We start from the raw sequence: 10,996 nt of genomic DNA, 5'->3' as shown, positions 1-10,996 counted from the left end.
CACGAGGGCAGCCCTGAAGACCCCTCCCCGTGGCCCTGCATGAAACCTTCCGTGACCCCAGCAGATGGAGAATGCCCTGACCACAGCGATGGGCGATGAGGGATGTGGACTTGAGCCCAGCTCAGTGCCTGGGCCTGAAGGACCCGCAGCTCTACTGTGTGCCCAAATGAAGGGGGCCGGAACATGGACGGACAGGTGAGTGAGGACACTCCCCCCCACCCCAAGTTAGTCCTGGGAGTGGAAGCCGCCTGCCCGTGAAGGGTCCTGTCCAGGAGAGTCTTCCCTTTGGCAGGAAGGCATCCAGCCAGGACCTTAGGGCACCGGGCCAGCAGCCAGTGCTGTATCCCGTTGTGCTGTGTGAACCTGGCCACCCTGTGGGGTCGGTGGCCCTCAGGATGAAAAGCCACCCAGGATCCCAGAACGCTCAGCCATTCTGGGAGTGGCCACCAGGTGGCACCGTGGCTCCACAGAGGCCATGGCATTACTCTGGCTGTGACCCCCTCAGTGGCTGTCTCCAGGCAGGGGTGCACCCCCATGTTCACGTCGGTTGGCCCATCAGATCGGGGAGCCCTGTGGTGGGCCAGCCGTGTCATGTATGAGGAAGGGGCCCACACCCCAGGCAGGTGACCCAGGGGCTGCCCGATGGGGGATAGGCTGCGTGTGGGGGGTTCCCCGGCTGGGGGACTGGGGCTTCACCCAAACCCCTGGGTGCAGGTAAGTGCCCGTCAGATGGGAGGGCCCCAGGGGCATTCCTTGTACCCCACACACCACCCCCACGTCAAGAACCCCCTCCCACCGGGACCCACCCCCACCCCCCAGGGCGGGCTTTCTGTGGGGCTGCCTGCCTGTCCTGCCCTGGGCTGGAGAGAGCGAGGGCGCGAGCAGGAGGCCCCCAGAGGCCTTCCCCGGGCTGGTGTGGGGTGGATGGGGGACTTTCCTTTAAAGAGAGAAGTCGGCACTTGGAAAACACCGCGTGTCAGTAGACAGCCTGAGAAACCTGGTGTTGAGACCCTGCACCTACCCACTTGGGGCCCACCCTGTCCTGCAGTCCCCACCCTGCCCTGCAGCCCCCGGCCCACCCAGCGCTGAGGGGACTGAGGCAGGATCACAGGGACAGGGCATCCACCCTCAGATTCCTCGGCTGCAGCACATACTGGCTGTGTGACCTTGAGCCTTGATGCCCCTCCGTTTCCCCTGTGTTCCTCCAGCTGGGTAGGGGGATGCGAATCTCATGGATCAACGAGGCGACCAAAGCAGCAGGGCCCAGTCCCAGGGCCATGAGTGCCCACTCCATGCTCCACCACATGTGGGCACTGGGCCAGGGGTCCATGCGGCCCCACCTGTGAGGGGCTCTGATGCCAAGGGCACCTGACAAACTGGCAGAGGCTGTGCTGTGACTGAAGCCAGGGAAGGACAAGGCCTGGGGAGGTTCAGGGCCTGCATGCTTACTCAGGTGTACAGGCCCCGGGATCAGGGCAGGAGGAAGGCCAGGCCATGTGTGTCCTTCCTTCGCGGAGCCCGGCAGCCTGCCCCGCCCAGACCCCTCTCCCCCTGCCTCCCTGCAGGGGCAGGGCCAACAGTTGCCGCTATGAAGCCCCTGGCCCTTGGCACACTGCACAGTGTGGCACTGGGCCACCAATATAATTACCCGTTCCCACCGAGAGCACCATAATTACACTTAATGGCTTCAGCAGTAACAAGTGCCTTTGCTGTGATTTGGCTGCAGAAAAACAGAAATCAGCGTCCTGCTAAGACAGTGCTGAGGGCCCAACCCCCCAGGCCTGTGACAGGCGGGCCAGGGACGCGCTCAATGGAAGCTGGCCGAGAGGGGCTGGCAGGGTGGCTCGGCGCACAGTCAGGGCCTGTGGGTGCTGCAAGGTCCCCGTGGGTGGGGTGGGGGGAGGAGAGAGCTGCAGCTGAAAGCTGCACCAAACACCCATAGTGCACCTATTGTGTACCAGCCCACGGGGCAGCCACAGTCCAGCACCCCCTGCACAGACTGGGAGCTCCGGTGGCTCGCCCGAGGGGACCGGGCGTGGGTCCCAGGCTGTGTCATGGGACGCTGAGGCCCCACACGGAAGCCAGTCCTAGGGCACCGCAGCTCTCCCGGTGTCCTGACCCGCCGGCTGCAGCCCCTGGGAGCTGCGTACGGCTCCTCTGTCCTTCACTGCTGCAAACAGCACCTCTGGAGTAGGGGCTGCAAGGGTGTCATTGTGTGTCTCCCAGGAGTGGGGGTGGGTTCTCAACACTAAAGCTGTGGATGACATTCCTGAAGGACAAGCACCCCCAGTCCCACCAGCGAGGACGCTGCCACACAGCAGGGAGCAGGCAGCTCTGGGTCTGGGCGTGCGATGGTCAGATGCTCCCCAGACCTGGCTGGACCCTTGGTCTTGCAGGCACGTGGCCCCCCCCCCCACCCCTGCAGGGAGGCAGCACAGAGCAGCCTGGGCCCTCAGTTTGCCCATCCAGGCAGTGGGGGTGTGGGGACTGTCTGTTCCTGGGTCCTGGGACCCTCCTTCCTTGCCCCACTTCTCCGAGTTCTCCCCTGACCCCGAGCGCTTCCGCCGGGCCAGCTCCCACCTCCCACTTGGCGAACATCCTGCTCCAGGAGCAGCAGGGTTTCCAGCCCAGCCCAGCCCAGCCCAGCCCAGCCCAGCCTGCCTCTGAGCCCTCAGCTCTTCCCTTCTTCCACCAGCATCATGCCCCTCATCTCAGACTGATGTCACGAGCCTGCTGCCTGATTTCTCCCAGGTCCGTGATCATGCTCACTCTGAGATCACCCTAGACCCCGGAGCTGGCGTTGAGCAGAGCTAAGGACCTTGGTCCTCAACGGTGCAGTGCATGTCTGGAGCCCTGGGCTGGTCTGGGCCAGGACCCATGAGACGTTACTTGATCAGGGGCTAGGGGGGCCCAGTCTCCGGCAAGAGCCACAAACTAGGCCCCCAGCAACTTGCAAAGATAGCCCAGCTTGAGGTCCTGGGCTGGGGTCCTACCTCGATACTTTCCCAAACCACTGACAAGCAAAAACCACCCACCAACCTTGGCTTTCTCCTGACCCCGCTGGCCCCATGGCCCCACCTGCATCCCCTGCCCTGGAGGCAAGCCCTAGGGGCTCAGGACAACCTCCACGGCCACAGTGACCCCATGCGGCAGGATGAGCACAGGCTCGTGTGTGAGGTGGGGACACACTGTCCATGTGGCTGGGGTGACCAACCTGGTCAGCACGGCCCAGAAAGTCCTCTATCCATCCTCATGAGCACGCCCCCTTTGGGATAATTATTCTATGATACACCCCAGCCCCCCTCCCCCACCACCACAAACACCCTGGGAGGGACGAGCTCCTGGGGTCCTGCTCATCTTTCTGTGCAAAGTGCACACAGGAGAAGCACTTACAGCCACCCTGCCCAGGGAGGGGCTCCCCACGCACAGGGTCCCACTGGCCCTGCCCAGAGAGGGGATCCGCCAGCGGTGGGGGGAGGGCTCCATCAGCCCCACACGTCACAGCCGTTCCCTGGTCACGCCTTAGTGGGCAGCTGAGGACAGACGGTGCCAACTGGACTCTCATCACAAGGCCACTGACTTCCGGAGGCTTAATTACACAGATGGATTTTCTGGGTTTTAATTCAAAATCCTTTAGGTTTTGAACCAAATTCTACAAATTAGAGTCAATTTCCACTGCGGGTCCAAAGAAGCCAGGCTGACGTGTGGCTGGGAAGAGGCGGCCGCACCAGCCCGGCAGGGGGGCTGTGGTGCTGCCCGAGGCCTGGCCACACACAGAGGGGCTGGGGGCATGGGTCTCTCCACAGGACCCCATAACCAGGAAGGCTCTGCCCAGGTCCAGAGGCTGAAAGAAGGGCAGAGAGCCCCCTGACCCATGTTCCTAGACCATTCTAGGCTTTGACCCATCAGGACCCAGGGATGTCCCCCGGCCTAACAGGCCCCTGGTGTCCAGCCTGGGCAGGGTGGGGCGTGGAGTGACTCTCCCTGGGGCAGCCTGTCCCACATTCAGGCTGGGGACTTGTGAGAAACTGGTCCCCAGAGAGGCGTGGAAATGAGCCCAGAGCCAGGGCTGGAGACCCGATCAGCGGTGGGAGCAGAGGTGTGGTCCGTCCAGGGACCCCTCAAATGCCGTACCCCCCCTCTGGGTCCCACACTCCACCCACAAAGCCCTCCCAGCATTCGGCCGACCTGTCCCAGCATCAGCCTCCTTCCCGTCTCCTCCCTCCCTTCTTGTTTCTGCGGCCTCGGTGGGGCTCAGCAAGGACTGGCCCACCTTCCCACCCCAGCAGCAATGCCCGTGGGCCAGCCTCCCCCAGTCAGTGCAGAGCAGGTGCTGGCTCCATGGTCTCCCAGACCATGACAGCAACGCACCCCAAACAAATCCAATGCCAGGCCCCGAGGGCCAGGAGGCCAAGAGGGATGGTGGCCGCTGTCCGTGGTGCTGAAGTGACCACGTCCCAGCAAGCTCAGGGCTGCCCGGCAGCCCGGGGGCCTGCTCACCCAGAGCCTAAGTTTTGCTGCACACCACTCCAGAGTTTCTAGTTCCACTTTCTTTCTTATTCCCAGACTCCCAGATGGTTAAAAGCACACCAAGGGCGCTGGCCCACTTGGAAGACAGCTCGGAAGTGGGGCCACCCCAGAGGGCAGCAGGGCAGACATGGTCATCTCTGCACTATGATGCCACGAGGTGGGGAGCTGGCGTGCGGGGAGTGTGCGTGGAGGCCAGAAGGGGCTCGAGGCCAATCAGCACACGTCAGGGGCTGCCAGCACCCCACTGGCAGCCACACCACTGTCTCTCACCAATGACGGTGGCCTCCAGGGTCCTGGAACAGGGTGGGGGTCCCCGAGGCCTGTGTGGTTTAAGGTGGTGTGGCCCAAAGGGTGGTCCTGGACCCCCCAAACCAAATTCTCATTATTACGCAGCTGCCCACAGCCCACCCAGACCTGTTGGCTCAGGGTCTCTGGGGCCCACAGATGGGCCATCTCTCACTCCATGAGTCCGGGGATGAGAACCCGACCCCCAATTCTACCACCAGCCACCCCTTCACCCTTTCTTAGCCTGTTTCCCCACCTGTAAAACGGGGGTGACAACAGTTACTTCTCAGATGCTGAGATTCACCCAGACCCCCTTCTATAAAGTATCCCCCATCCCATCCCTCATCCTGATGAATGCCACCTCGGCCCCTCCCCCTGCTGGCCCCAGACACGTGGAGGGAGGGGACGTTATGTTTTCCCCATGCTATGGATGCTGAGGATGCAAGCAGGATCTGTGGGACGAAGGTCAGGATGCTGTCACCAGGAGACAGACAGCGGAGCTGGGTGTCCCTCACCAGGAGACACGGCTCCAGGCCCCAGAGCCACAAACCAAAGTGGAATACGATGGCTCGAGGGCCGCGGGGCAGGGGTCTCCAGATGTGGCTGAAGTCAGGCCCCCCACAGTCACAGTGGCCTCCATGCAGGGCTGTGTAGGGACGAGGCCCTGACCCCACAGGCCATGCTCCCCCCATGGCCATTGTGAGATCACGCACAGAGGCAAAGCTCTCAGGAGGATGAGAAGGCCTGAGCTGGCTGCTCCCCATAGCAATCTGCTGGGCCAGCTCAGCTCCCTTAGGCCCACCCAACCCGCGACAGTCCATGTGAGCGTCCACGTGCCCAGGCCAGTGATGCAGCGGAGGGATCCTGGCAGCAGGAAAATGGGAGCCCAGGGTAGGGTGGCCCAGAGCCCCCGACTCCGGACGTCTGGGTCAGCACCTGTGCCCTCCTCACCATGGCCACGGCCACCACCCAGGCAGGCCACGGGGGCTTGAGCTGGGACCACCGTGGCAACCCCCTCCCTCTCCCTGCTGTCTGCCCTATTCCCACAGCAGCCGCCCAAGCCCCATCCTCCCCCCACTGCCAGGGCCCAGGACACACATACGAAAGAGGTGGCTCTAGGTGATTTCGACCCCTAGCAGACAGGCAGGACCAAGCTGGACACGCCACATGGGAGGCCCTCGGGGCTGCTGTGTGGGGGTGGGGAGCCGGAGATGGCTGGGCTTTCAAACCCACCCCGACATCCAGCGTCGTGACCTCCTGTGTGGTGAGGATGAGCTGCCCCAACGGACAGGGAGATGTGAGGACCAGCTTGAAGGGTGGACACCAGGCTGGTCCTGGGGCTCCCGACCGGACCTACAACAGACCTGCCTGTAGACACACAGCCCGGGGGGGGGGGGACCCTGGTGGGCAAAACCCTCCCTGCCCTGGGGGAGGGGGCCCTGGGGCCACCCCTTCCCTGCTGCTCTGCGCCCGGGCCTGCGGCACCCTCAGCCGGCATGCCCACGTGGCCCCAGGCTTCATCTCTGGAAGCACTCAACCTTGCTCTTCCAATCTGCTGGAGGAAAAAAGCACATGTTTATTCATGGGGGAGGAAGCACTGTCTTCCTGCGTCTTGCGGAAGAACCACCTGGACCACTGAGGAGGGGGCATGAGTGCGCCCCACGCCCTAAGGCCTTGGCTGAGGCAGAACGACAGCCCTGGGACCCCGATACCTCATGGGGCCAAGCCAGCTGCAACGGGCTCAGTGGGAGGCATGGGAGACCCCAGGATCGGTCCCCTCCCGGCACAGCACGGCCCCCAGAACTGACCCCTCTGTCCACACGTTCACCGAGAACCGGGCAATTCCCGGACCCACCGAGGCTGTGGGCCCAGATACCCTGAGGTCCACAGCCCAGGTGCAGGGGGCCCACCACACATCAGGCAGCAGCGTCTGCGATCCCAAGACCAACACGTCGCATGTCTCAATGTGAGGGAGGCGGCAGTGCTGTCCTATCGGCACAAACACGTCCTGCGACGGAGCAGGAAAAGCCCGCGGTGGGGAACAGGGGACCCCAGTTATGGAGAACGCGCAACACAGGAGGCTGCTTTGCAACGTGCATGCCAAGCTCTGCAAAGGTCCAGAAGACTAACTCCAGGGAGAACGTGGCCCGCTGCGGGTGAGGCAAGATGGGGCCGGGGCAGGGGAGAGGAAGGGGGACACTGTAGTCATGCATTGTTGGTGCAATGACAAAGGTGAGGTGTCAGGAAGTCCAGGCGCTGTGGTCCGTGTGGGCTGTTGGCAGACCACAGCTTCCTGGCTTTGGGGCTGCCCACCCACCCAGAGCAGACACACTTAGCCCCATGCTCACCAGGGCAGCGGGAGTCCACGGGCCTCCTGCTCTGCCCCTCAGGCACTGACCCACATCTCCCAAGGCTGCCACAGAAGGAGACTCACAACAGCCTCCCCTTGCCAGTATCTGAACAGGGAGCTGCGTTTTGTTTTTTTTTTTTAATCCGATACACACACCACTAACGAGAGGGGATCCCCTAATCAGCCTCACACTGGCAGGAACCCCACTGAAGGACCGGTGGCACACACCCCAGACCCACGACCGTGGCCCTGTGATGGCCTCCACCCAGGCTGTTCTGAGCACCCCCCAGAGGAGCAGGCAGGATGGTGACGGCTGAGCTGGCCAGCAGGACCCTCTGTGGACCACCAGTCACATGGACCTCAGAAGGCTCCTGGCAGGACCTATGGCCACCGTCCAAGTGCAGCTCCCACTCTGGACACCCGGGAGGCTGGGAGATGAGGAGTCACCGTCTGGAAGTTCCTCAGACGGCTAAAACCCTAAGTCCCCACACAGTCCAAGTTCACACCCAAAAGACCTGAAAACCAGTGATTAACACACATACACACGCATTCACAGCAGTCAAAAGGTGGGGACAACCCCAAGGTCCAAGAGGCAAATGGACAGAGTGTGGTCCATCTGTGCACTGGAGCGTTACTCAGCCATGAAGAGGAGTGAAGTACCAACACCTGTGGCAACACAGATGAGCCTTAAAAATGTGGTGAGCGAGAGACCAGACACAAAGGCCATGTTTTTGTATGATTCCATTTGTATGAAACACCCAGAACTAGCAAATACTGAGGCAGTGAATCAGTAGGTGCCAGGGGCTGGCAAAAGGTGGGCGGGGGTCCCTTTGAGGTGAGAAAATATTCCAGAATTAGGGAGACGTGGTGATTGGCCACATTGTGAATGTACTAAATGCCTTAACTGTTCACTTTATAATGGTTAATTTTATGATATGTGAACTTCATCTTGGGTGATGCTGTTTGAAACGTGCCTCCCATGGGCAGGCCCAAGGGCAGTGCAGCCTGTGGGAGTGGGAGGGGTGGGGCAGGGCGGGGCATCCAGTGATGGACGCATCCAGAGCTCAGGGTTGCCCAGGGTCAGCAGCTCAAGGGTGTGGATGAGACGGGGCTGGGGCTGCAGTTGACGCCCAACAGGCAGGGGCTGAGCCTGACCAAGCGAGAGCAGGGCTCCTTGACCATGGGGGGCCCTCTGCCGCCTTCAAAGGCAGGGCAGCAGCTGCACACGTGGTGCTGAGGCCATGCCGTTTGGCATCCACCCTGGCTGTCAGCATGGGTATCCCCAGGGCTGGGTCTGGCCCCTCATGCACCCCCAGGTCCCAGCAGGGCCCAGGGCTCCAGGCCTGCACTCCAGGGCCTCAGCAGATCCCCACCTCTGGGGGTCTCCACCCCTCCCTCTGCAAGTGATGCCCAAACCTCCAGGGACTCAGGCTGGACCCTCAGGCAGGGATCTGCTCCCTGGTCTCAGGGCCCTGGCAGGTACCCTTCCCGTGTGGCAGCCTGGGGGCTTCCTTGGAGCCTGGGGCTGACCCCCCTCAGCATTGAGAGGGCAGAGGGTGTGGATGGAGGCCTGTGTATACCTGCCTTCCCCCGCCCCGGGGTGGGCTTTGGCCCATTTCCCCACTGCCAGCCTCCACGTGCAGCCAGAGGGTCTAGGCAGAGACAGACCCCTGAAACCTGAACACTTCTGCCCTGGCCTGGGGGTCTGGTCTCACTTGTAGCACCAGTGCAGCACCCCAGGGCACATGCACTTTCCCCAGAGGCTGGAGATGGTTCTTCCACAAGCACTCTTGACTAATTAATTAGTTAGCAAAGTAATTCATTAATTAAGCCTCCTACTGCAGTGATGGGGCCCTGCCAGGGGCAGGATGTTCTCCTGCAGATTTGGGGGTCTCCAGACAGTGGGACAGAACAAGCATCTGGGTCACCCGGCACACGTGTGTACACATGTGTACACATGTGCACATGTTCACGCACGCTGGACTGCAGACAGGGGAGACAGGCCAGCATGGCCAAGAACGGCAGGTTGAAACAAGGGGATCTGGGTGGCAAAGGGGCCTCAACACAGCTGTGCTGCGTCCACCAGGAGCCCCCCCACGTGGACACAGACATCTCTGCAGCTACACCCCTCAGCTGCAGCCTGGCAGGTGAGCCAGGCCAGCTGCCTTCATTCCCTGGGGGGTGCCCAGGCCACTACCTGCAGGGACATAGGAGCAGGGCCCCTGCCCCTGAGGGTGTGCTTATCCTCCTAACGTGGAGGGGTCCTGACTCCAGGGCCTGGGGGGGAGCAGGTGTCTGCCCCCAAGGGCTCAGGACAAAGCCGGCTGCCAGGGACTCAAGCCCACTGTGCCATCTAGGACCTGTCTCAAGGGTGAGGTGACAAACCCAACAGGGTGTGGGAGCGACTGGTGCCCGAGGGACTTCCAGAGCAGGGCCTGAGCATGGCCATCCCAAGGCCAGGAAAGAGCAAGGTGGGTCTCCCAAGGGGCCTCTGAGGTGGAGAAGGAGGGGGCCGCTCAGGACCATGGTAGAAGGAAGTTTCCCTTTCCCCTGATGCCGTTGCCATGACGACAAGCTGCTAACAGGTGAGGGGGACCTGAGCCAGCTTAGGGCTGGCAGGGGCTCCCCCAGCCCAGGGACCCCCCCTCAGTTCAGCTCCCAGTCTCCCCCACCTGCCCACAGGAAGCCACCACAGGGTTTTAATTGGGGGAGGGGGTGGGGTCCAGAGGATCCTGTTAGTGTCTGAGAAGGGGGGAGGGCAGAAAGGGGACCCAAGGGACCAGTGAGGAGCAGGGTGTGTGCCCTCATGGCAGTTGCAGGCAGGGTAGTTTGAAGTTAGAAATAAAAGGGGCCCACCGGCCCCCTCCCTGCCCACAGCAGCTCTGCACATGGAAGGGCCCCAGTCTTCCATGGGCAGCTCCAAGTTGCCCCCTCATCCACACCTGTGGGGACAGATGACCGCCAGTCCCCACAGGCCACTCATGCCCCTCAGAACCACAGGTCTGCCTGCCTGTCCTAGAACTCCCTGGAAGCAGCTCACCCAGCGTCGCAACAGCAGGATCTGTCCAGGCCACTGTGGGGCACAGTACCGCACTCTCCTCCTGCTCCATCCCGGGGGGCCAGGGGCCTGCCGTGGTCACGCGAGGCAGGGGTCTGGGTCAGGAGCAGACCGTGAGGACCAAAGTGGGCGAGGGTCCCACCTGTGGGCTTTCCTGGCCCCTGTGTCCAGGCAGCATCCGCTGGCCTCCCCCGACTGTCCCTCTGTTCTGACCCCTGCTGCAAGGATCCGGCCTCCCCCCACCCTGGTCCCCCCACCATGGTCTGGGCCTGCGTGACTCACTAGTTCTGCTCAGCCGGGTGGGGAGTGAGGAGAGCCAGCCAAACATGGAGCTGTTTGTTCTCAGCTGAAGCTCGAGGTCACGCGGGGGGGACTCGGGGCTGGGCTGTCCCTGGGAGAGCAACCACCCCTGGGAAGCTGGGGGGCTGCAAGCCCACTCCCCACGGGAGCCCGCCACCCACCCCCGTGATGGGAGCTCACCGCCCCACGAGTGGCTGGCCAAGGCTGCTGGAACGTTCTTTCTCCTCCTGGACCCAAGTGTGTGTCCTGAGAGTTTCTCCCTGTGCCAGCAGCCCTAGAGGCTTCCGTAGCTGTGCCCAGAGGCTCCTCTGGAAGCCAGCTCTGACCCAGGTCTGCACGCAACCCCTCCCCCAGCCCCCTGGGCACTCGGGCCTGCAGGACGTGACCCAAGTCTCCAGCACCGGGACACTGGGTCTAAATTGCCACGTCATCCTGAGCAGCTTGGGCGCAGAGCCCCCACCCCCACCCCCATC

This window comes from Balaenoptera ricei, chromosome 15 (genome assembly GCF_028023285.1).
Source record: "Balaenoptera ricei isolate mBalRic1 chromosome 15, mBalRic1.hap2, whole genome shotgun sequence".
Lineage (NCBI taxonomy): Eukaryota > Metazoa > Chordata > Mammalia > Artiodactyla > Balaenopteridae > Balaenoptera > Balaenoptera ricei.
Note: the sequence above shows the minus strand (reverse complement) of the source record.